Source organism: Myotis yumanensis, unplaced genomic scaffold (genome assembly GCF_028538775.1).
Source record: "Myotis yumanensis isolate MYYU_CA2020_CCGP unplaced genomic scaffold, mMyoYum1.0.hap1 SCAF_9, whole genome shotgun sequence".
NCBI lineage: Eukaryota > Metazoa > Chordata > Mammalia > Chiroptera > Vespertilionidae > Myotis > Myotis yumanensis.
This window is the reverse complement of record NW_027223760.1, coordinates 6,670,473-6,697,774: the sequence shown is the minus strand read 5'-3', so window position 1 is coordinate 6,697,774 and position 27,302 is coordinate 6,670,473. Positions and strand designations below refer to the sequence as shown.

At 44.0% G+C, this 27,302-nt stretch overlaps 1 pseudogene; it reads right to left on the bottom strand.

Moving 5' to 3' along the window:
* Positions 1–23,168: 23,168 nt before the first annotated feature.
* Positions 23,169–25,687, bottom strand: LOC139016727 (GTPase IMAP family member 1-like; annotated as a pseudogene).
* Positions 25,688–27,302: the final 1,615 nt, after the last annotated feature.

The window sequence follows — 27,302 nt, the reverse complement described above, 5'->3', positions numbered from 1 at the left end:
ATCTGGGTGGTACCTAATCCATGACTCCCCCACTCACCTTCAGCTCAGCTTAAAGGAAACTCCATTCTGGGCAGATGTGATAAAGAAGATGGGGCTACTGCTCCCCTCAGTTAACCATCAAGTATATGCTACCTTACCACTAGGGGCAGGCTGGCAGCATTTCTCATGCCCTTTAACTCTGATTTGCAGAACTAAACTGGTGAGCACAACCAGCAGCACCCTCCTGCTTCTCTAGTCATAGCACAGAGGCTCTATCCCAGACATAACAGGCTAAGAATACTGGTAACCCAGCGGCCCACACTCCAGCTCCCTCATATGATAGAGGATCCATGCTGGGAGAGGCAGGTTAAGAAGACCAGAGGCAAGCATCCTTTGGTCAGGCCCCAGAGCTCTGGCTCAGAGCTTTTGTACAGGAAGAAAAGAAGTCCATAATTACAGAGAACTCCAAAGCTCTCCTCAAAAGAAGTGACTTTATTTGAAGCAGAGTGAAGGAAGTTCCCAGGCACTCTTGAAAACTGTGAAGGTTTTCATGGTAAGTAATTTAGAGGAGCCTGGTAATCCGATACGAGCTTTAAGGGAAACCATCGGTCAGCCATTTACTAGAGAGAACCAGGAAAATAGGCATGTACAAAGGGTGGTTCTAGGATCAGAGAAAATCTGAAAGAGTGGTCCCCGAACAACGCCTGTAAAGGAAACCAATTTTATTTATATCAGACTGTGGAGCATTTTATGCCCAAAGACATTGTCAAAAACAAGAGAGAAAACAGATGGCAATTAGTAGACCTAACAGCTGGGTATATTACCAATGGAGACATGGAGCTTAACTGACAGTGAGAAAAGAGAGAGAGAGAGAGCACGGCTAAGACTACTGTCATTCAAGGTGACATCTCAAGGCTGCGCTTTCTGAGGAGCATCATCAGAGGTTTCACACTGAAGGGGAAATAGACTTCTCCACAGGAGTCCAGCCATGTCACTAAACCAATTTGAAAACAACAGCAACTTGAGCCCTAGAAATGCAGAGGTGAATCACTATCCAGAGCACTGCACTACATTACTTAAAACACCCAGTTTATTAATGAAACTGCAAGATATACTACAAAGAAACAGGAAATTGTGACCCAGGGAGTGACAAAAATTCAGGCAACAGTAACTCTCTGTGAGAGGGCCAACATATTGGCTTTGAAAAGAATGCTTCAAATCAGTACTTAGAAATATGCTTAAAGAACTGAGGGAAATAATGCTTAAAAAAGAAAGGAAGCCATGATGACAATACCTCATCAAATAAAAATGAAAATTTTACTAGAGAGGCTCAATGGTAGGTTTAAACCAGCAAAAGACAGAATCAATGATTGGTGTAAAAATAACAGAAGTCAAGAGCAACTAATCAGGAGGTCAACAAAGATGAGATGTGGGGACCAAATAGATATAACACTAGAACATTCCACCCAACAACACCAGAAAACACATGCTCTTCAAATGCACAAAGGACATTCTCCTAAACAGACCATGTGTGAGGCCGTAAAATAAGCCTTAGTAAATTTAAGTAGCTTGAAATCATACCGAGCATGTTCTCTGGCCATAATGAAGGAAAGTTAGCAATCAGTAATAGAAAAAAACTTGAGGAAAAGGACTATATATATGGGTTTTTTAATCCTCACCTGAGGATATTTTTCCCATTGATTTTTAGAGAGAGTGAAGTGGAAGGGATGAGGGAAGGAGAGAGAGAAAGAGATAGAGAGAGAAAGAGATAGATGATAGATAGATAGATAGATAGAGAACAGTCACATGAATTTGTTGCCCCCCCACACCCATCCTCCTATCCTGACCTTGGGCCATGGATTGGACCTGCAACCTAGTTACATGCTCTTGACTGGGAATTGAACCTGCAACCTTCTAGTGTTCAGACCTATGCTCTAATCCAGGGGTCCTCAAACTATGGCCCGTGGGCCACATGCAAATACAAATATTGTATTTGTCCCTGTTTTGTTTTTTTACTTCAAAATAAGGTATGTGCAGTGTGCATAGGAATTTGTTCATAGTTTTTTTTAAAACTATAGTCCGGCCCTCCAATGGTCTGAGGGACAGTGAACTGGCCCCCTGTTTAAAAAGTTTGAGGACCCCTGCTCTAATCGCTGAACACCCCAGCCAGGGAAAAATCAATATTAACCAACACAATTCTAAATTATCAAGGAATCGATATTTAGAGGAAATTTTTTATCTGGAAATATACATGTAGCAATATTAAACCAAGATTAAAGGTCTCAAACCAGTATCCTTATTTTCCACATTAAGGCATTGATTAAGGGAGGAAACAAAACCTAAAGCAATTACAAGAAGGATACAATAAAGACTACAAGTGGAAATTAATGAACTACAAAATAGAAAATCAATACAAAAAAACAACAAAACCAAAACTTGGTTCTTTGAAAATATCAGAGAATTGAGAAATAGTTAGCCAATTTGATCAAAAAATATATAGAGAATTAGCAAAATCAGGAATGAAAAAGCTTATAGAAAAAACAATTATTACTGAGCTTATAGGAAAAGATAATTATTATGATATTTTATAAACAATCTTAGGCTCTCCAAATTAGATAGCATAGATAAAATGGAAAAATTCATAAACTACCAAAATTGACTCAAGGAAATATGGACATTTAAATAGATCTATAGTATGTAAAGGGATAAAATTACTAATACAAAACATTACCTACAAAGAAAACCTCAAGCCCAGATTCTATCAAACATTTAAGAATGATTCATATAAATTCTTCACAAATTCTTCCAAAAAATAGAAGGGGGAGAACACATCCATTTATTCTATAATGCCAGTATTGTCCTGATATGAGACCAGAAAAAGATAACACAATAAAAGAAAATCATAGGTCAATATCTCATATAAATATGGATGCAAAAATCCTCAACAAAATACTGGCAAAAATAATCCAGCAATATATAAAAAGGAGTATACACCATGACCTAGTGGAATTTATCACAGGAATGCAGTTTTGGTTTAACATTCAGAAATCAATTAGTTTAACAAACTGTATCAATAGAATAAAGAATATCAGTTCATGTGACATAACATATTAAACAATATAAGAGATAAAATTTATTTGATTATCTCAATAAATAAAGAAAAAGCATTTGACAAGATCCAAAGTCCTTTCATGATAAAAACTCTTAGGTACAAAAGAAATGTACCTCAACACAATAAAGGACATATTTGACAAGCCCACAGCTAAGATCATACCCAAAATTAAAAAGCTGAGAGCTTTTTCTCTAAGGTCAGAAAAAATACAAGTATGCCGACTTTTAACACTTTTATTCAATATAGTACTGGAAGTCATAACTAGAGCAATTATGCATGAAAAAGGGCATCTAAGTCAGAAACAAAAAAGTAAAGTTGTCTCTATTTGCAAATGACATGATCTTATGTCCAGAAAATCCTAAAGACTTCACAAATACAAACAAAACCATGAGAAATAATAATTAGATTCAGCAAATTTGCAGAATACAAAATCAATATCTTATATAATAAATAGGTAATATGCAAATTGACCATCACTCCAACACACAAGATGGCTATCCCCATGTGGTCAAAGTTGGCCGCCCACATGTGGGCACAAGATGGTTGCCACAAGATGGCATGCAGGGGAGGGCAGTTGTGGGCAATCAGGCCAGCAGGGGAGAGCAGTTAGGGGTGACCATGCTAGCATGGGAGAGCAATTAGGGGGGATGGGGCCAGCAGGGGAGGGCAGTTGGAGATGACCAGTCCTGCAGGGGAGGGCAGTTGGGGGGCACCAGGCCTGCAGGGGATGGCAGTTGGGGGTGACCAGGTTGGCAGGGGAGGGCAGTTGGGGGCAATCAGGCTGGCAGGGGAGCAGTTAGGTGTTGATCAGGCTGGCAGAAGAGTGGTTAGTGGGTGATCAGGCTCGCAGGCAGAAGCAGTTAGGGATAATCAAGCAGGCAGGCAGACAGGCAAGTGGTTGGGAGCCAGCAATCCTGGATTGTGAGAGGGAAGTCTGACGGGCAGTCGGACATCCCTAAAGAGGTCCCAGGTTGGAGAGGGTGCAGGCTACGCTGAGGTACACCCCCCAGTGCACAAACTTTGTGCACCAGACCTCTAGCAAAAATATAAAAAAGCAAGAGAGAACCAAAATGGTGGCATAGGTAAACACCTGTATTTGCTGCCTTTCACAACCACATCAAAACTCCAATTAAAAAACAAAACAAATATCATCCAGAACCACGGGAAAGCTGGTTGAATGGAAGGTCTACAACTAGAAGGAAAGAAAAAAAGTGAATGGAGACTGGCAGGAGGTGTGGAAGTGCGGAAGTGCAGAGGTACCCTGTGCCCCCTAACTGCTCTCCCACACCTCCAGCCACTTAATGGGCTGGCAACTGGGTGCGTTGTTGTTTTTTTCAATTGGAAGAAAGATACAAGGCCCCTATTGTTCTGAACTTTAGTTCCAGGTGAGACTCTGGGGACCCAGACTCATACGGGGAGAAACTGGACTGTTTGGCATCGGGCCAGAACACAAGGGCAGCCTTCTCTCAGAGGTGCTCACAGCAATCATTGTTCCTGTACAGGACCGCAGAAAACAGAGACCCGGGGACCTCACCGGGGCAGGGCTAACTAGCAGCCATTGCTGTTTGCTCCACTCTGGTGATTCCCTGATACCCCACGCCGCCCAATTTACAACCCCACCCAGGCTGTGCACAGTCGCTTTTGCATACAAATGGCCTGTCCTTTTGAAACCTAAAACTGAACAAACTGCAGCTGGGTCAGAGAGCTCCAAAGCTTCCAAAAGAAGGCCTAAGGCCCTGCAGTAGCAGCCTGCATTGCTTCATCCCTGAGCCTCATCTGGGTACTTCCAAACCCCAAACAAAGAGGAGGAATCTTCATATCTCTCTGTATCCCCTGCAGGTTGGCCTCAGGCAGTGGCTGACTTTGCACCTCCTTGGAGGTCCAAGAGCCAGTGTACCCAGTAGTCAGTGTGAGACTGAATCAGATTACAACTCTTCACATCCATAAGCGACACACTCAAGGGGCAGACTCAGTGAGCACCAAAGCCCCACTGAAGCAAATCCTGCCCCATAAGGGTGTCTCTAGCACAGCAGTTCTCCCATTGTTGACACAGCAGGTCCTCATAGCCAATTGGCCAGGTATCCTCCCAGTGATACCAACAGCAATCAAGGTGTAACTGTAACAAGACTGTGTACATAGCCCACAAAGAGGTGCACCAAGAGTGTACACTTCAGGTAATTGATGAGGCTGAGCCATTGGGCCCTATAGGACACCTAGCACACAAGGTCACTCTATCAACATAGGGAAGCAGTCAAAATGTGGAGACAAAGAAACATGTCACAAATGAAAGAAATGGAGGAAAGCAAAATACTGGATATAGAGTTCAAAACCACAGTTTAAGGTTACTCAAGAATCTTCTAGAAACCTCTGAGAAATTTAGTGAGACCCTCAAGGATATGAAAAAGGACAAATCAGAAATTAAGCATACACTGACTGAAATAAAGAATAATATACAGAGATCCAACAGAAGACTAGAGGATCCCAAGAATCAAGTCAAAGATTTAAAATACAAAGAAGCAAAAAACACCCAACCAGAAAAGCAAAAAGAAAAAAGAATCCAAAAATATGAAGATAGTGTAAGGAGCCTTTTTTATTTTTGACTTTTTAATTTTTTAATCGTTTCACTTCTGCAAGGTTTATTATAACTTATGTTAATAAAGAACAATATTCCTTATTATAAGCATAGCAACAAAGTTCAAGTAAAACAAATTCACCAGGTAGCAGTAATATAGTGCTCTCTTGAAACCATTATAACAAATATAGTTGGTAGATTTTGTAATACTACATTTACAAGTTCAAGGTAAAATGATATTCCAAATTAAAGTACATGGAGATTCTTTGGTTTTTAAATTAAGAGCAAATCAGAGAATGTTGATGAAGTTCCCAAAACTATTACCTTTCTCATCAACCTAATTATCAATTACATATATTGAAGAATTTTTTAGAGTGACATATTAAGTTGTATAAACTATATAAAGGTATTGTTCTCTTTTTTTTCTTAGATACACATATCCCAACTAAATTTCTTTTACAACGCGAACCATAAAAGTCACCTTGTGATTAATAGGTATAAAACAAGGCATAAGTTTTTCACCATTTCCCAAATATATTACTCCTTTTGGTAAACTAATATGAAAAAAAAAAATGCAGCTGTCACAAACATCCCAACATCCCAATTATGGGGTTGCCAGAAGAAGAGACAGAGCGCAAGACATTGAAAACCTATTTGAAGAAATAATGACAGGAAACTTCCCCCACCTGGTGAAAGAAATAGATTTACAAGTCCAGGAAGTGCAGAGAGTCCTAAACAAGAGGGACCTAAAGAGGGCCACACCAAGACATCATAATTAAAATGCCAAGGGCAAAAGACAAAGAGAGAATATTAAAAGCAGCAAGAGAAAAACAGTTAGTTACCTGCAAGGGAGTACCCATATGACTGTCAGCTGATTTCCCAACAGAAACTATGCAGGCCAGAAGGGAGTGGCAAGAAATATTCAAACTGATGAATAGCAAGAACCTACAACCAAGATTACTCTAACCAGTAAAGCTATCATTCAGAATTGAAGGTCAGATAAAGAGCTTCACAGATAAGAAAAAGCTAAAGGAGTTCATCACCACCAAACCAGTATTATATGAAATGCTGAAAGGTATCCTTTAAGAAGAGGAAGAAGAAGAAAAAGGTAAAGATAAAAACTATGGACAACAAAGTGACAACAAATACATATCTATCAACAAGTGAATCTAATAATCAAGTGAATAAAAAATCTGATGAACAGAATAAACTGGTGAATATAATAGAATCAGGGACATAGAAAGGGAGTGATCTAATAATTCTCAGGGCTAAGGGGTTTGGGGGTGCAGGAAGAGAGTGGACAAAAACCTTACACCTATGGACGAGGACCATGTGTGTGGGGGGGTAAGGGTATGGGGTGGGGTGGGAACCGGGTGGAGGGGAGCTCTGAGGGGAAAAAAGAGGAACAACTGTAATAATCTGAAAAATAAAGATTTATTAAAAATATATAAATAAGCAGTTTCATTTTTATATGCTAATAATGATTTATTAAAAAGATAAGTTTAAAAAATCATCCCATTTACTATAACATCATAAAGAATAAAATACCTAGGAGTTAAATTTACCCAAGAGTTGAAAGACTTATATATTGAAAACTAAAAGATACTGATGAAAGAAATTGAAGAAGGCACAAATATATGGAAAGTTATTTTGTGCTTACGGATTAGAAGAATTAATCTTTTTCAAATGTCCATACTACTTGAAGTGACCTACAGATTCAGGGCAATTTCTATCAAAATTCAAATGGCAATTTCCACAGAAATAGAAATAAACAATCCTAAAATTTTTATAGAAACACAGAAGTTCCTGAATAGCCAAAGCAGTCTTAAGACCGAATAACAAATCTGGAGGCATCATGCATCCTGATTTAAAAACTACATTACAAAGCCATACTAATCAAAACAGTATGGTATCAGCATAAAAACAGACATATTAATCAATGGAAGAAAACAAAGACCCCAGAAATAAGTGGTCAATTAATTTGCAACAAATGAGTCAAGAATATACAATGGGAAAAGGATAGTCTCTTTAATGAACGGTGCTGGGAAAACTGCATAACCACGTGCAAAAGAATGAAATTGAACTCCAATCTGACACCATACTCAAAAATCAACTCTAAATAGATTAAGACTTGAACACATGACTTGAAACCATAAATTCCTAGAAGAAAACAAAAGGGGTGAGCTCCTTGACATTGGTTATAGCAAAGATTGTTTGGATTTGACACCAAAAGCAAGGAAACAAAAGCAAAAGTAAGTGGGACTACATCAAATTAAAAAGGTTTTGCACAGCAAAGGAAACTATTAACCAAGTAAAATGGAAATCTATAGAATGGGAGCAAGCCATATCTGATAAGGGGTTAATGTACAAAATATATAGAAAAATCATGTAACTCTGTAGCAACCCCAATCAATTCCATTTTTAAAAATGGGCAGAGGAACTGCATGGACATTTTTACTAAGAAGACATATTCATGGACAACAAGAAAAGGTGCCAAACGTCACAAATTATGAGGGAAATGCAAATCAAAACCTCAATGAGATATCACCTCACACCTGTTAGAATGGCTACTATTAAAAAGACAAAATATAATAAGTGTTGGTAAGGATTTGGAGAAAAGGGAAACCTTGTACACTATTGGTGGGAATGTAACGGGGTGCAATCACTATGAAAGACAGTATGGAGCTTTATCAAAAATATAAAAATAGCACATAGGACTACCACATGATCCATATGGAAATCTTTCCAAAGGCAATGAAAACAGGATCTCAAGGAGACATCTGTACTCCCATGTTCATTGCAGCATTATTCACAATAGCCAAGATATGGAGACAACCTATGGATGCATAGATGAAGATTATGTGAGACATATATATCTACAGGGATGGGAAGAAGCAGGTTTATAGTTGTGAGTATAGGAAATAAATAATACAATAAACAATAAATAATCATACAAGAATAAACTCTGTGATTTGAATACTCACAACTGTAAACCCACTTTTGCCCACAGTGTGTGTGTGTGTGTGTGTGTGTGTGTGTGTGTTTTGCCATGAGGATTAAAGAACATGTTTCCATTTGCAAATAGACCTTGAGAGCATTTGTTAAATGAAACTAGTCAGACATAGGATAATAAATACTATGTGATATCACTTTTTAAAAATATATTTTTTATTGATTTCAGTGAGGAAAGGAGATGGGGGAGAAGAGAGAGAGAGAGAGAGAGAGAGAGAGAGAGAGAGAGAGAGAGAGAGAATCATCAATTGGCTGCCTCCTGCACACTGCCTACTGGGGATTGAGTCTACCACCCCGGCATGTGCCCTGACTGGGAATCGAACCTTGATTACCATGGACTAGTGAATGGGGGAAATGGGGAGATGTTAGTTAAACAGTACAAATATCCAGTTAGAGATGTGATGTATAGGTTCTGGAGATTGAATACACATCACAGTAATTATAGTTAACTAAGGGCCCGGTGCACGAAATTCATGCACTGGGGTGGGGGGGTCCCTCAGCCCATCCTGCCCCTTCTCACATACTGGGAGCCCTCAGGGGATGTCCTACTCCCTGCTCCCTGCTCCCCTTGGGGAACAGGCCTAAGCTGCAGTCTGGCCTCCCTTTGTGGGAGGTGACCGGGCTGATCAGGGGAAGTCACCAGCCCCATCACCCCGCTGCTGCAGCCACTGCCAGTCACCGCAGCCACCAAGGTGTTTTCATCAACACAGACTCCAGTCCCTTCACCATGAAAAAATGACAACTTTCTTTAGGCATTTTCAAGATATGTCTTTCATAGGATATGATTTTCTTTATTATTATTTTTTTTTATCCTCACCTGAGGATATGTTTCCATTGATTTTTAGAGAATGTGGAAGAGAAAGGGAAAGACAGAGGTAAACATAAAAGTGAGAGGAACACTTTAATTGGTTGCCTCCTGCATGAGCTCTGACCTGTGCCCCAGCCAGGGAAGAGCCTGCAATCTAGGTACATGTTCTTGGTCAAAACTGAACCCAGACCCTGCAGTCAGCAGGCTGAGGCATTATCTACTGAGCCAAACTGGCTAGGGCAGGATATGATATTTCTTAGCCCCTCCAGCAGCAGACCTTCATTTTTTTCTCCAGGAGTGAGATGGAAAAACCCTACATTACCTTCTTGGATTCTTATTACCCAAGTTACTATGAATATTACCAGTGGCTTACAGGGAGCTTAGCCAATGAGCGGTCAGAAAATGTGTTTCTTCTTTAGTTCACACTGATCCCCAGCTCGGCCCCAGCCCAGGCCTAAGGCCTTAGGCTGGGCATTAGGCCTGGGCAGGGGACCCCCCAGCCCGCTCTGATTGAGGCTCCACCCCTGCCCAGGCCTCAGGCATCTGGCCAGGGCGTTAGGCTTGGGCAGGGGACCCTCAGTCCCGGGTTGATCGCCGGCTATGGCCCTGCCCAGGCCTCAGGCCTCTGGCTGTGGCATTAGTCCTGGGCAGGAGACCCCCACACCACCGATTGCAGGCTCCTCCCCTGCCCAGGCCTCAGGCCTCTGCCAGGGCCAGGACCTGAGGCCTGGGCAGGGGACCCCGAGTCCTGGGCGATTGCCAGCTCCACCCCTTCCTAGGCATTAGGCCTCTGGCCAGGCATTAGGCCTGGGCAGGGGACCCCCGTCTGCTCTGATCACCTGCCCAGGCCTAAGACCTCTGGCCAGGGCCTTAGGCCTGGGCAGGGAACCTGCAGCCCACTCTGATTGCAGGCTCTGCCCCTGCCCAGGCCTCAGGCTTCTGGCCAGGGCATTATGCCTAGACAGGGGACCCCCAGCCCGCTCCAATCACCTACCCAGGCCTCAGGCCTCTGGCTGAAGCATTAGGCCTGGGCAGGGATCCCGAGCCTGCTGTGATCACAGGATCCGCCCCTCCCCAGTCCTTAGGCCTCTGTCCAGGCATTAGGCCTGGGCAGGGGACCCCCAGCTGGCTCGATGGCCCGCTCTGCCCCTGCCCAGGCCTCAGGCCTTTGGTCAGGGTGTTAGGCCTGGGCAGGGGACCCCCAGCCCTCTGCGATCATTGGTTCTGCCCCTGCCCAGACCTCAGGCTTCTGGCCAGGGTGATTGCCGGCTCCGCCTCCCTGGGGGGCATCTGGCCCTGCCGGCCCTGCCTCCCCGGTCCCCTATCTGCGGCCCGGATCCCACAGGTGGCTTCTGGTGCTACCCGCCTCACCTGCAGTATGCAAATTTAACTCATCTTTGTTGGGTTGATTTGCATACTCTTCTGATTGGCTGGTGGGCATAGTGAAGGTATGGTCAATTAGCATCTTTGTCTTTTATTAGTGTAGATAATCCTGTATTATGTACTTGAATGTTGCTAAGAGAATCTATCTTAAATGTTCTTACCACAAAAAAAGATATTAGTATAGTAAATATGGAACATGAAGCAGATGTTAACAAATGCTAAGTTGGTGATCATTTTTTCCAATATATATAAACGTGTCAAATCAATACATCGTATACTTTAAATTTACACAAAGTTAAATGTCAATTACATCTCAATAAAGCTGGGGGAAAACTAGGTGAAGTTGGTGGAAGTTGGATTCTTCACTAGAGAGAAGGGGCTGGCATTAGTGGGTGAAAATCAAACCCCAGTCCATTAGTGTCACATTAAGTGAAACACCTCACGATATATGGGCAAAGTCAACTCAGAGAGTGTGAGTGAGTTAGGCATGGCCACATCCTTGTTAATGACCTAACCAGGTCAGCCCCCTATCAGCATAATCCTGTTGTATCCCCACTTCCTCCCTCCACGCAGTGACTGGCTATTTTCCTCACCTTTCTCATGACCCTCTGAGGGGAGAGACCTACAGTATGCCTAGAACAGTGGTAGCAAATTCATTAGTCAACAGAGCCAAATATCAACAGTACAATGATTGAAATTTGTTTTGAGAGTCAAATTTTTTAAACTTAAACTATATAGGTAGGTACATTGCTATTTACTTAATTAAGGTACTCCTAAGCTGGCCTTTGCTAAAAACGTCCTCAATCTGGTGATTCCTCAAGACCCCGCCCTATCTAATTTCCAGCCTCACCCAAGCTGTTTGCAGCAGCTTTTCCATATGAATGGCCGCTCTTGTCACAGGTTTCAGACTTTGCTAAAGTTTGTTATACAAGCAGCAACCTATCAGTAAAAGGCCCAAGACCTGGCACTAGCACTGGTTTGCCTTGCTTCACAGCTGGGCCTTGCCTGGGCATTTCCTAGACCGTTACATGTAGCAGCCATCAGCAGATCTCTCTGTAGCTGCTGCTGGGTGGCCCCAGGCTGTGGCTGACTCTGCACCTCCTGGGAGGAATCAAAGCCAATGCATCTGGTGGAGAGCTTCAGACATACCAGGCTACAACTCTATGCATCCACAAGTGACACACTCAGGGGCAGACTCACTGAGCACCAAAGCCCCACTGAAGCAGGTCCTGCTCCTTAGGGGTGTCTCCTGAACAGCATCTCTTCCACTGTCATTGCAGCAGGCCCTCACAGCAAATTGGCCTGGAGTTCAATTCCACCCAGTGATGCCAACAGCAATCAAGGCTCAACTACAGCAAGACTGTGCACACAGTTCACATAGGGGCAGGCCTAGAGTGCAAAGCTCAGGTGACCTGGGAGACTGTGCTACTGGGCCTACAGGACACCTAATACATAAGGCAATTCCAGAAGACATAACAGCTCTACCTAATATATAAAAACAAATACAAAGAAGCAGCCAAAATGTGGAGACAAAGAAACATGTTAAAAAAAAAGAAAAAAGAAAAAAAAAGAAATGGAAGCAAGCAAACTAGTTCAAAACAATGTTTATAAGGTTACTCAAAGATCTTAATAAGAGTTTCAAGGAACTTTATGAGAACCTCAAAGAAATTGATGAGAGTTCCAAGGGACATAGTGAACTTTTAAGGTTCTTAGTGAGAATATCAAAGATATGAAAAATGACCAGTCAGAAATTAAGCATATGCTAACTGAAATAAAGAATTATTTACAGGGATTCATCAGTAGAGTAGAGGATTCTTAGAATCAAATCAATGATTTGGAATACAAGGAAGCAAAATGCACCCAATAAGAAGAGCAAAAAGGAGAATCCAAAAATATGAAGAAAGTGTAAGGAGCCTCTGGGACAACTTCAAGCATACCTACATTCCCATTATGGGGGTGCCAAAAGGAGGAGGAGGAGGAGGAGGAGGAGGAGGAAGAGAGAGAGAGAGAGAGAGAGAGAGAGAGAGAGAGAGAGATTGAAAACCTATTTGAAGAGGGAGAACCAAGATGGCGGCATAGGGAGTGGACCTGTGTGTGCTGCTCTCTCACAGCATCATTGAAACGACCAACTATGAGGCAAACAACCACCACTCAGAACCATGGGGAAGTTGGCCCAGTGGGAGATCTACAACTGGAAGAAAAGAAAGAAGCGCAGTGAGACTGAGTGGGAGTGACGGAGGCACCAAAAACAGAGGTATGCAGTCACACGCCAGGCGGGCTGCAACTGGATTCACGGTTTTTTTTTTTTCAATCGGAAGCAGTTACAAACCCTCGAATCCTCTGGGCTTGCTCGGGGCGGGTCTCTGAGGCCCCAGATCCCACAGGGAGAGGCGGCCACGGCCTTGCAGTGGTCGGAGAGCGAGGGAAGCTCTGACGCGCGGCTGCTCGCCGGCACTGAGGGACAAGAAGTCCTAGTGTCCCGGGGAGGCGAGGGGCACAGAGACGCTGCCATCGCTGTTTCCTCCGCGCTGGCGACTCCCTGAGACCCCGCCCTAACATCCGGGCTGTGCCAGAGGCACAAGAGGGAATGACTCTGCTTTTACAAACTCTCATATCCACTGAGCTGGTTCGGGCGGGATCATGAGGCCCCAGACCCTATGGGGGAGAGGCAGCACGACCTTGCAGCCATCAGAAAGCGAGGGAAGCTCTGTCGCACAGCTGCTCGCTGGCACTCGGGGACACAAAGCCCCGGCGGAGAGGCAAGGGGCCACGGAGACCCAGCCAGTGCTATTTGCTCCGCCAAGGCGACTCCCTGAGACTCAGCCCTAATCAATTTACATCCCCATCCAAGCTGTGCCAGGTGCACAAAAAGACCCACCTGTGCTTTTGCAGCCTAACCCAACAAATTGCAGACTTCAACTGCTCGCAGCCATGGGAGAAACACTCAAGAAGCAGACCCAGGAGAACCAGGATGGCGGCTAAGGAAGAGACCTGTGCGTGCTACCTCACACAACAACATCGAAACTACCAACTATCGGACAAACACCTATCATACAGAAGAACCATGGGAAAGTTGGCCCAGTGGAAGCTCTACAACTAGAAGGAGAGAAAGAACATTGAGACTGAGTAGGATGTGCAGAGACACCAAGTACAGAGCCCAAAAACTGCAGATTTCAACTCCTCGCATGGAAAGAAGAGCATTGAGACTGAGTAGGATGTGCAGAGGCACCAAGTACAGAGCCCATCCCAGCAGGCTGCAGATTTCAGCTCCTTGCAATCGGGGGGGGGGGGGGGGGGGGGGCGGAGTCGGGTCCTGGGCAGGCCGGGGCTGGGCCCGGCTGGGCCGGCGCTGTCGAACCACTGTACCAGCAGGCGCACAAACATGCCCACCGGTTCCAGTCTCGCGTGGGGCGCTGGGGGACGGTAGACAGGCAGTCTGTGCACTTGGTGGAGGGCATGATCCGAGCAGGAGTGCTGGATGTTCAGCCACCAGGAACACCTGGAGATCTTGTCTGGTGGGAACCGCCGGCAGGGGACAGAGGACCAAACTTCCTGTTTCCCTGGTAAGGCTGGGATGGCCCGGGTGAGGTCGGGACAGCCCCGGTGAGAACGATACGGCCCCGGTGAGGTCGGGACGGCCCCGGTGAGGTTGAAACTGCCCCAGTGAGGTTGGGACGGCCCCAGTGAGGTTGAAACTGCCCCGGTGAGGTTGGGACGGCCCCGGTGAGGTCGAAACTGCCCCGGTGTGGTAGGGACAGCCCCGGTGAGGTTGAAATGGCCCCCGTGAGGTAGGGACAGCCCCGGTGAGGTTGAAACTGCCCCGGTGCGGTAGGGATGGCCCCGGTGAGGTTGAAACTGCCCCGGTGTGGTAGGGACGGCCCTGGTGAGGTTGAAATGGCCCTGTTGAGGTAGGGACGGCCCCTGTGAGGTTGAAACTGCCCCCGTGAGGTAGGGATGGCCCCGGTGAGGTTGAAACGGCCCCGGTGAGGTCAGGACGACCCTGGTGAGGCTGTAATGGCCCTGGTGAGGCTCAGACGGCCCTGGTGAGGTTGAGACTACTCCAGTGAGGTTGGGACAGACAAAGGGGACCAGTATAGACTGATGAACAGGAGTAGATACAGAGGCAGAGCAACATTGAACAGACTGTCAAACTACAGTGGGAAGCCTTGGGAAGGTTTGGGGGGGGATTAAGAGATCAACCTAAGGACTTATATGCATGCATATAAGATTAACCAATGGACACAAGACATGGGGTGGGGGGGGAAAGAGGCGGGGGGGGAGGGGCTAGGGGAATGTCAAGGGGGGGAAAAAGGAGACATATGTAATACTCTTTGTAATAATTTAAGAAATAAAAATTATTAAAAAAATAAAATAAAATATAAGCTTTGATAGTATACTAAAAAAAAAAAAAAAGAAAAGAAAACCTATTTGAAGAAATAATGACAGAAAACTTCCCCTACCTGGTGAAAGAAATAGACTTATAAGTCCAGGAAGTGCAGAGAGTCCTAAACAAGAGGAACCGAAAGAAGCCCACACCAAGACACATCATCATTAAAATGCCACAGGCTAAAGACAAAGAGAGAATCTTAAAAGCAGCAAGAGAGAAGCAATTAGTTACCTACAAGGGAGCACCCATGTAGCTGTCAGCTCATTTCTCAACAGAATCTTTGCAGGCCAGAAGGGAATGGCAAGAAATACTCAAAGTGATGACTAGCAAGGACCTACAACCAAGATTAGTCTACCCAGCAAAGCTCTCATTTAGAATTGAAGGACAGATAAAGAGCCTCAGAGACAAGAAAAAGCTAAAGGAGTTCATCAAACCAGTATTGCATGAAATATTGAGGGGTATTCTTTAAGAAAAGGAAGAAAAAGTATAAGAAAAAGAGATGAAACATATGAGCAATAAAATGGCAATAAATACATATCTATCAATAATTGAATCTATAAGTCATAATAAACAAACAATAAATCTAATGAACAAAATAAACTGATGCATAAAATAGAACCAGAGGCATGGAAACATGGAACAGAGTGAGGAATCTCAGAGTTAAGGGGAGTAGGGGGCTGGAAGAGATTAACCACAGATCTTATATACTTATATGCATTCCTATGGACATAGACGATGGGGTGATGAAGGCCTCGGATGGGGTGGGAACCAGGTAGAGGGGGACAGTGAGGGAAGGAAGGGGAACATCTGTAATACTCTTAAAAATAAAGATTTTTTATTAAAAAATAAATAAAAGACGTAATGCCCAGAGGATGTTATTAGGAGGATGCCATTGGGAGGGTCTTCATTACTGAGATCTGTGCCCTTGTAATGAGGCCCCAGAGAGCTGGCTCATCCCTTCCACTGAGGACACAAATGGAAGTTGTCAGTCTGCAACCCCAGGAGAGCCCTCACCAGAACCTATGAGGCAACCTTATCCTGAGCTTTTAACCACCAGAGGGTGGAAGGCACATTTCTGTTCCTTTTAAGCCTCTTTGCCTGTGATATTAATATTTTTTAGAAGCCTTAATGGACTAAGACAATGTCCAAATTTTTTAAAAAGCTCAAAATAAAAGTGGTTATTTTCCCCTTGTGATGAATTCACTTTCTACTTAAAACTACCAGCCATTTCACTATTTTTCAAGAGAAGAAAGATGTATGGGCAGTACTAAAAGGTTTTAAGCATATTTTATAGTTAGACAAATTTATTTTAAAACTGTGTACCTCTAGTGTCAAACAGGAGAATTAAAAACTTAAAAATGAACTTTGGGTCTTTGCAAAGTTGATAGTGTTCCGTTTTCTGTGTCATTGAAACTGTGTCTGAAGCTACAGGATCCCTTAACGAATGAGGTTTTATTTCTGCTCAGCTCCACGATTCCTTTCCTCCCAGGTTACCTGCCTTGTAGACCTGTGGTGTAGGGCCTGAGCCTGGGAGCAGCAGGCAGAGCAGGACCAGGGCTTCCAGCAGCTGGGCCACACACCATCCACTCTGCAGCCAGCCCAGCAGTCCCAGGCCCTGCACTTGGCCCTCAGGTATTTGATCAGTAGGTGCCATGGCTCCACCTGGCAGAGGAAGCCTCAGACTTACCTACAGATCAGACATTTGAAAGAGAAAGAGAAGAGGGGGCTGGTTAGACAAAGAGATCCTCAGGTCTGACGAAGCCTATGCCAACTCAGCAGAGAGTTCTGGGGGCAAAGACTGACCCATAGCCACGTCCCGCTGGGGCAGACACTGGGACCTCTGCTGAGCTGGGCCTGGGGAGGGCATGGCTTTGGATCAAAAGCTAAGGTGGGTTCTGACAGTGTTGCCGCTGGAGGTTGTGAGCCAACTGCACAAAAAGCCAAACTGTCTTTTCTTCTTTTGCTTTTTATGCTGTACATTCGATTCCTAGAAGGACACTAACTACTGAAAGTGACTCAAACAGAAATAACATCTGAATATACATATAACAAGCAGGTACATTAGTAATTAAAATAAAATATTACCATCAAAGTAAAAGTCCAGTACCAGATGGCTTCACTGGCGAATTCGACTAAAAATTTAAGGAATTAACACGAAACATTGTAAACACTTTAAAAAATAAAATAAGAAAGGCAGAAGTACTTCACCATTCATTCCATGAGGTCAGTATCCATTGAAGATATTACTGAAAAAGAAAACTTCAATCAATATCCTTTATGAATATAGACCACAATCCTCAACAAAATACTAGCAACTTGAATATGGTAACTTATAAATGGAAGAACATATGTGAGAAGTATGTACCATATATAAGTATAGTACCTGGGATTTATAATATAGTTTACTTATTGAATTACACCCCAATATCTGATATGTCCAAGGCCCTCAATATATAATTTGTCTGTCGTATGTGAGTTGAGTGTCCCCTACTCCTTGATGACTTGGTGAAATTGGTCCAAACTACCATCACACAGCCCGGAAGACTTCACAGTCCTCCGCTCTGTTTCTAAGAGTTCCCCTTCCTTTTCCTCAGCCTCTCCTGTTTCCTCATTCCTGTGACAGTGTGCAGTTTCTGCTTCAGCCTGTGACTCTGAAAACCCCAAATGCACCATTTTTATTGTTTATTAAAAAACAACACTGGTATTTATGCAGAACTATTCATACTCACTCATTTCTTTCTTTCTTTCTTTTTTTTTTAGTTTTAGAACCCTTACTGGAGATGCTGCAGAGAACAAGAATCAGCACACAGACTTTCTCTCTCATTTTGATGACTCTCTTCTCTTTGCTCTAAATGTCCTCCCAATATGGGTTCCTCGTTGGGCACTTCACTAACAACTGTCTTTTCTCCCTCTAATTTTTAAAATGCTTTTATTTGTGTATATGGGATTCTGTTCCTTCATGCATAAAAATGACATGTCTTTTTTAGAACGTCCAGCTTTGGTTTAATAAACAACAAATCAAAACACCTTATTCTCCCTCCTACCCACTTTATATTGAAAGGCCTGAAAAGTCAATTTAACAAATTTTTATATTCCTTACATATTTGCAATATTGGATACATTGTAGACAAATATCAAGTGTGAGAAAAAATATTTGTGTTACCCCCATCAGATTTAAAAGAAGACATATTTGCTTATTTCTATATCCGTTTGTTTTCATTGAGTAAAAGACTCAAATAAAATCTCCTAGCTGCAGGAAAAGGGCTGTCTCCTTTTGAATTTCCTCCAACTGGTTTTCCTAGCTGTTTACCTTCTGCTGCCTGTTATTTCAGTTGTCTGATTGCTTTCTGTTTCTTTTTCATTCTTGATTTTCTTTATCTCACATTCTCATGATGTTGACTGAGAAAAGCATTTTGTGCTGCGTTTCCTGTTTTGCAGCTTTGGCCTCATTGTCCTTTGTTTACTAGGTGACTGGGTTTGAGACTGGCTTATATTTTGCCCTTGTGTTTTCACACTCTGAGTGGCTTCTGGTGCGGCTTGAGACCAGGGACTTGTTTGTTGCTCAGAGTTTTGGAGTTCTGAAGGTCATTCCAATATGGGTTCCTCACTGGGCACTTCACTAACAATTGCTATATAAGTGACCAAGTCCATTAGAAATACTGTGTGAAAATTTCTTCAGGGAATAGGCACCATAATGCAGAACCTTGCACCTGTTATTAACACATAGCCTGGTGGTACATGTAACAGTTACATTGAGTTCCTCCTCACCTGGGCACCAAGAAAAGTATGTAAAATTAGAGGCTATTGTTTTGGAAGTAAGTCTGTTTTTTAACCCTCAATACCTTTCTTTATCTTAAAGTTAGGATCACATAGGAAGAAGCAGCAAGCAAATTGTTGCCTTGAAAAGAGTTTGGCTACAAGGCAAACTCATCATAAATGGGGTCATTTTAGTCCTTGCACTATAGCATTTTCTTCATTTGTTGCAAGTAGAAGAGTGTTTGTCCTCCACAGCAGGAAACCATTGTTTTGTTGTCATCTGTACTAGCTATTGTTAACTCAGCAGCAAGTCTTCTACCATATATCTCTGAATCTGTCCTGGCCCTAGACACTTTTGTAGCTGAAGTTTCATGATGTTACTGAACTCAAGGGTCTCACATTTGGGATGTTCTATTTAAGAACAAAAAGTGGTTGTCACAAGGTAGTTTATTTCCTTTAGCAAGTAAAAGAGAGGGGGAATTCACATCCCTTTTGCACACTATTTGTTCAGTTCAACATTCATTTCTTCTTGGAAGTTGGCTACAATTGCGGTGTTGGATTGGGTTCCTGTGAAGCTCATACTGCCTGGAGCTATGCTTGCAAAATATTGTGTTACATTTAAACTCTTAGCAAGAATGCATGGCAGTGTGTGGCTTTCTGTGTGCCATCCACACCTTCTAGGCCCCAGTTTCCTCCTTTGTCAGAAATAGAGAGTCTCGCCCTACCTGGTTTGGCTCCATGGATAGAGCATCAGCCTGCAGAATGAAGGGTCCCAGGTTTGATTCAGATCAAGGACACATGCCTGGGTTGAGGGCTTGATGCCAAGTAGGGCGCATGCAGGAAGCAGCCAATCAATAATTCTCTCTCATCATTGATGTTTCTATCTCTCATTCCCTCTCCCTTCCTCTCTAAAATCAATAAAGATATTTTAGAAAAAAGAAAGAAAGAAATAGACAGTCTCTCCTGTTTAAAGATCTCCCATAACCAGTGTGAGTAGGTGGAGGAGAAGGCTGTTCACAGCCTTCTAGAGATATGACCTGTGGTGTTGCCAGTGTTGTATAAAGCTGATTCTCAACTCAGCCAGGATGATATCTCCCCCTGACCAGGCTTCTGCTCTCAGAACTTGTATGAAGAGGCTAAATTACACCATGCCGATTATGCTCACAGAGTTAGCATGTCATAACTGGTGAGCGAGGGCTGGCCAGGGGAGAGCAGAGACTGAAGTTGTCCCTTCTTGAGCAAGGTCATCTGTCCTCTTAGTGGAAAAGAAGTGAGTGAGTGTTGGGACCAGGGGAAAGACGTGGGGTAGGGAACATTATCTGCTCTTCCCATAACAAAGGAGATTTGCTTCAGCAATGAATAGCCAAAAAGGGGGGAAATGGCCACTTACCCCTTACTCTGGGATCCTTCACTGACAGTGTCCTGAGTGTCTTCCACACTCAGAAAAGTTCCTATTCAGACATAGAGTTTGACTTTGGAGGACAATCAACAGAGTCTTTTCTCAGATTCTGATGAAGATTTAGGGAGTCATGATGCTGTTCATAGGGCAGTGCAGAAGATATTTCTGCTACCTTTCTATTATGGAGTTCCAGCTCAATTCCATTGTGGTTCAAGAATGTATTTCATAGCCGAAACCGGTTTGGCTCAGTGGATAGAGCGTCGGCCTGCAGACTGAAGGGTCCCGGGTTCGATTCCGGTCAAGGGCGTGTACCTGGGTTTCGGGCACATCCCCAGTGGGAGATGTGCAGGAGGCAGCTGGTCGATGTTTCTCTCTCATCGATGTTTCTGGCTCTCTATTCCTCTCCCTTCCTCTCTGTAAGGAATCAATAAAATATATATTAAAAAAAAAAAAGAATGTATTTCATATGATTTTAATTCTCTCCAATGTTGTGAGCTTTTTTATGGCCCAGGATATGGCCTGTCTTGGTGTATGTTCCCTGTGCAACTGAAAAAATATGTCCTCAGCAAATATCAACTTTAAAAACATCAATAGATGTGTTCATTGGGGGTGTAATGGAATTCTTCTTTTTTTTTTTTTTTAATATATTTTATTGATTTTTTACAGAGAAGAAGGAAGAGGGACAGAGAGTTAGAGATCGATCAGCTGCCTCCTGCACGCCCCCTACTGGGGATGTGCCCGCAACCACGGTACATGCCCTTGACCGGAATCGAACATGGGACCCTTGAGTCCGCAGGCCGACGCTCTATCCACTGAGCCAAACCGGTTCGGCAATGGAATTCTTCTAATCCTGGTTCTATGTAGCTGTTCTGTCAATTGTTGAGGGGGTGGCGGAGTTTCTAGCTATAACTGTGGATTTGTCTGTTTCTCCTCTCAGTTGTCAGTTTCTGCTTCACATATTTTACATCTCTGTTGTTTGGGAAATACATTTAGGAGTGCTCTTTCTTCTTGGAGGAGTCATCTATTTATCGCTTTTTATTGTTTCTCTCTGTTTTTGGTAATTTTCTTTGTTCTGAGATCTAATTTATTTATTATCTATACAACCACTCCTTCTTCCTTTTACATGAGTAATATTTGCACCACTGATTTTTTCGTCCTTTAATTTTCAGGCTGTTTCTACCATAATATTCGAATGGACTTTTCTGTAAGCAGCATATGGTTGGGTCATGAGTTTTAATCTATTCTGCCAATCTCTGTCTTTTAATTGATGTGTAGACAGAAACAAATATTCCTTTCCATAGTCATCTGTATTGCAGCCATAGTGGGGTGTGCAAGTCCCATGGAACGCCTGGGTGCCCCTTCCTAGATTTCCACCAGCTCAATTAATATTCCTTGGGGACTCTCTGAGCTCCATTCCTCCCAACCAAATAGCAATAATCAAGTATTTCATCACACTAGACACTTTTCTATTCTTTTTTCTCATTTATTTTCATCAGTGATCATCTCCTTCCTCAGCAAAGTGACAATGGTAGAGTTTTCTTGCAAAAGGATATTGACAAGTGGACAAGACCACATTCAATATCTCTATCAGTGCCTCTGCTGGGATCTGTGCACAACCCTTGAATCACAATGGCCTTTGCAGCAGAGGGAATATCAAGTCTCAGCATTTGGCACCGGTGGTTTCATTTTTGGTCCCATTGGTTTTCAGGCAGGGCTTGTGGTCCTCTCGCTCCAATATTCAATCAACTACTGCAGAATATTTTCCATTTTTACATGTTTCTTTAGTGATGTAAAGGAATCAGTGACCTGGGAATCTCTGTCTGTGAAAGCACTGGATGGAGGATATTGTTGGGAAGTGATCTGAAATTACCCAGCAGTATTGGAGGCGGGCTTGAGTTTGTGTGTGAAGATGGAGATGCTCAGGACAGAGCAAGTGTGGGTGGCCAGATGAGTCTCTGGTTAAAGTTTTCTTGGACTCGTAGAAGCCTCTGCATTCAAGCTGCTAAGAGGTCTGAATGGAGACCAGGGAGGAGGCATCCATTCCTGAGACATATGGGCGGTTCAGTGTTTTATCTTCTTATGGGCACTTACTTCAATGTTTACCTGTGGCGGGGGAGGGCATTTGAGGGGTGTCTCTGCACTTAGGTGCACTGTTTTTGCAGAAGGGGTTAAGAATGACAGAACAGTGTCTTTGTTCAATGGTTGTATAAGGCAGATGAAGGAACATCTGCAAATATTGATTTCCGTTAACACAAGGTGAATGTCCAGGCATTTGTTCATGCAATTCAGATTCAATTGAAACAAATGGGTCTGGACTGAGGCTTTGTGTTGGCTCTGGCCCTTGGACCCCTGGGGCAAACAGAGATGATTCCAGGATGTGGTACGGCAGCCTGAGATCAGTAGAAAACAGGCAAGAGCAACACTTGTTGGACTCCAGTAAGAAGAGCTCAGGGAGGGCCAGGTCCCATGGGCAGGTTTGGGGAGAGATGGGAGTGGGCAGGATTTTTGTCTTTGGATTGTAGGTTACTGCCAGTGAGGGACACAAGGAAATGCTGTCGGCCTTGGACACACAGACACCAGGGCAGAATGTGATTGTCAGGTGATGGTTCTAAGTCCTACTTTTATATACTCTGTCACTCAATGTATCTCAACTATGGTCTCTGGCCTCCAGATGGCAACAGGATTAGGAAGCCCAGCAGCACAGCTGTGCACCACCATCCATACGTGCAGTCACCACAGGAGCTGGCGACCACATCACCCCTACGTGCAGCCCACCAGCCTCTATGCCACCCTTCTCAGCTGCTTCTTGGGGCTCCAGAAGGCCAGTGCCTGTGCCAATCAGTACATGTCCTTGGAATAGGGGGCACCCAAGTGGTCCAGTACCAGGCGCTCCACCAGCACCAGCAGGTCCTGCACCTGGGCCTCCAGGTTCCTACATGCCTCCAAGTTGTCCAAGGTGCACACGCTCAGCCACCAGAGCCCACAGCGCAAGGTTTTCCCTGTGGTACAGGAAATTCTGCAAAGAGTCCTGACTCAGGTCCTCCTTGCGTGTGAACAGCAGGATGATACGAGCCACCACACTGTCCCTGAACAGAACCTTGAGCTCGAACATGCCCAGCTGAGTCACCAGAACAGCGCCTGGGGCCCAGCTATAGACAGCAAGTAGCATCTGGCCTGCTCCTCACACCCCAGGAATGTCTTGGGGACGAGGGAGCTAAAAAGGTACAGGGTGCCCATGACTTCCATGTGCCACCTGTCCCCCCTGCAACTCTCCACCTTCCAGGTTCTGGTCACCAAAGTGGCTGTGTGTCTGAAGAGGAAGCACCTGTGGCCCAGGATGCTGTTCCTGGTAATGCTCTTCCCAGTCCTTGTCTTCCCCACCAGGATGAGCCTCAGCCCGGGCTCCTGCAGGGCCAGGGTGGTGTCTTCGCAACCTGGAGGACAAGTCATCTGTGAGCTTCCAAACATGTATCCTGGTTGCCTGGACACTGGAGGCTTTGGAACAAGAACAACAGTGTCTCAACTCTGCTTTTCCAACCAAAGCCTTACTGATCTCAGGAGGATCTTCACCATCTATCTCTGTCACCCTGGCTTCACCATGTGCTCCTGCAGATGTTCAACTCTTGGAGGGCATTTGTCTAGGGTTCCCCTTCATCATTCTAGACATGACTTCACCTGCCGGGGTTCTTGTTCCAGCATCAAGAAGGGTTCAGGAAATCTGGAGAAGGCTGTGGATAGATTAAATAGGAGTCTGGAGACAAAGCATAATTTTGAAAGGCATTAGGGGGTCAGAGGAGCTAGCTAAAGCAGCTAAGATCTAAGTTCTAAGGCAGTAATGGTGAACCTATGACACATGTGAACTCATTTTTTTGGTTGTTTTTTTCTTTGTTAAATGGCATTTAAATATATAAAATAAATATCAAAAATATAAGTCTTTGTTTTACTATGGTTGCAAATATCAAAAAATGTCTATATGTGACACGGCACCAGAGTTAAGTTAGGGTTTTTCAAAACTTTTTCGCCTTAGACAGTGATGGCGAACCTTTTGAGCTCGGCGTGTCAGCATTTTGAAAAACCCTAACTTAACTCTGGTGCCGTGTCACATATAGACATTTTTTGATATTTGCAACCATAGTAAAACAAAGACTTATATTTTTGATATTTATTTTATATATTTAAATGCCATTTAACAAAGAAAAATCAACCAAAAAAATGAATTGGCGTGTCACCTTTGACACGCGTGTCATAGGATCGCCATCACTGGTCTAAGGTCTTAAGGTCTCCTCCTCTCAGGACACTATGGTTTTTATTAACACAACTTGTCCTGAGGTGAGGCAGAGATATACACTTCAAAGGGGATATACAAGCATTGTCAGAATCAGGGAATTAGCCTACAGTTGTTCAGGTGTTAGGCCAGTAGGAGGCAATGACATGTAGATTAAGATGCCCTTTAGCTGTCTGGCAGGGACAATCAATTTAATGTATCCTATTCAGGTTTGGGAAAATGCCATTGCCACTCCAGATGATTCAGACCTGCTGAACATGCTGGAATTGGTTTCTGGCACTCACCTCCATTATCCTTAGTGGTCCAAACCCTGCAGAGCTGTCCCTATTTAGGCTTCAGTAGCCTCTGCCATACTTCTCCCAATTTCCAGCCCAGGGAAAGCGGTCAGGAGAGTGCAATAGCCTGTGGGTGAACAGTTGTCTGGAGACCCATTCTGCCATTGGCCAGCTGTGGCACCTCAGAAGTTGCTTAATCTAAACATGAAACATTGTTGAAAAATGAGACTAAGAGTATTGATTTGTTTATTCTGGTGGTTTTGGGAGGATTAGATGAGATCACCTCCTTCCTTCTTCCTTCTCTCACTCTCTCTCTCCTCCACACTCTCCACCCTCTTAAATCTGCTGCCTGCTAATAAGATACCCCTTTAACCCTCCATTCTGGTCCTCTAACATTCTACCTGGTGAGTCACACAACATCCAGTGAATGATCTGATGCCCTCTTCATCCTCTTCCATGGAGATCAGAGTAGGTTTATTATCCTCATTTTATACCTGGGGAATGGAAGTATAATCTAATGAAGTTCATATCTCCCAGCTGGTCAAGGACACAGACCCAGTTAAATGCACATTCAACGCTCTTACTGTTTCACTCCAGACAAGTTTGGGGTCCTCTGTTTAGCACTGAGTTTGCCCATTCCCCTCACAGAGCTCCCTCCAGGGGTCATGTATGCACATATTCTTAAAATAGGCATTTTCCTCATCTCTCTGTCCTCCCATGCTTACCCAAAAGAGTCCCAAACAAAATTTCATTCATTTATTAATTAAATAGGTTTAACTACCTATAATGTATCAGGCCAAATCCAAAGAGCTAATGACACCACACAGACACAGTCTTGCTTCCTGATTCCCCAGAATGTCAAAATAGAGGAAAGAATAGTGGAAGGGCTTAGGCTGGATTTGTAATGGTACTCTGAGAGGGTTTGGTGACTTTGAGTTTGTACTTTCAGGGATTTCAAAGGCAAAGGGTATACAGGAGATTGTAACACTTATGGGAGTGAGAAAGCTTTAGATATTAAAAATTTCCAGGTAATTCTATGTTAGTGACCAAAGCTGTAGATACTAAGTTTTCCCAAGAAATTCAGCAGCCAGGGGAGACTTTGAAAAACCATGAGAACTAGAAAATTTGTGGGGACAAGGGAAACACTTAGGGTGGTTAGCCTGGGAGACAAACAAGAAGAGAACTGGAATTTTGGTTTTGGAAATTGGAGAAGAACCCTATGTCCCAGGTGATCTGCAGCCTCTGACTCTGCTCTCAGGAGTCAAATCACTGTCCTGTCTCAATGCATCTAAATACGATCAGTGTCCTGGAGAGACTGGGACACTCCCCTCCAACTCCTGACATCCTGCCCCCAAGCTGAGGCTTCTCCAAGTAAAGTGGCTCCAGCCAATCAGTCAGTATTTAAGACAATCAAACATTCTGTGCTCACCGAGTCCCTGTGCACAATTCAGTCTGTCCTCAGTCTGCCTCTCCAGCCTCAGGACAACGAAGTCCCTCACTCACATGCTCCCCAGGGAGCAGATGTTGAGCCTTTCCAGCTGCCTTGTGCCCTCAGGCCTGTGACTGTCCCAGCCTCCCCCACATGCTGTCTGAGTCCTCTCTGTGCTTCACCTTCCATTTCTATTTCCACCTCTTCACGTTGTCCACCTGGTCACCACAAGTGACTGTTCTCTCCAGTCGGCACTGCACAAGGAGATGCCAAGGGAGAGGAAGGCTGACTACTTTGTCTCTGGCCAAAGGACTTAGATGATGGGTTGGCCTGGTCCTCAATACAAAGGTGTTCATATTTCTGCAGGATCTCCCTCCACCCCAAAGCCTTCATAATGTTCACTCCCATGGAAATCAATACACTCCCATGACTGACACCAGAGCAGAAATGGAGAAAGAGCCACAGATGAAAAGGCCAGGAATTGTCCTAATGCAAGTAGTCCTGGCCAAAGGGGGAGATGAGAAGGGCCTAGGAACTGACAGTACTGTGGGTAAGCTGGGGTTTAGAAAGTTCCTGGACAGGCCCAGAGAGCTGTAATCTGGGGTTACAAACACATACTGTCATAGAGGAATGGAAACCATGTGGGATCTTACATGTTAAACTTCCAAGGGACTGAGTCTATTCACCTAGTCAGGGGCTTCCTGAACCCCTGTCTCTGGGGATTATCTAGGGGATTCTCTCAAATGTGTATTTCTCAGAGATTTTGGTTCACATACCTGTACTTTCAGAATATAAGCACCCCCACACCCAGGCCAATGATTGTGATGCACTCAGTGCCTGATCTCAGTGTCTGGATCAGATTTCCTAGTCCAACCTCTCATCATGCAAAGAAGGGGAGAGAGTTC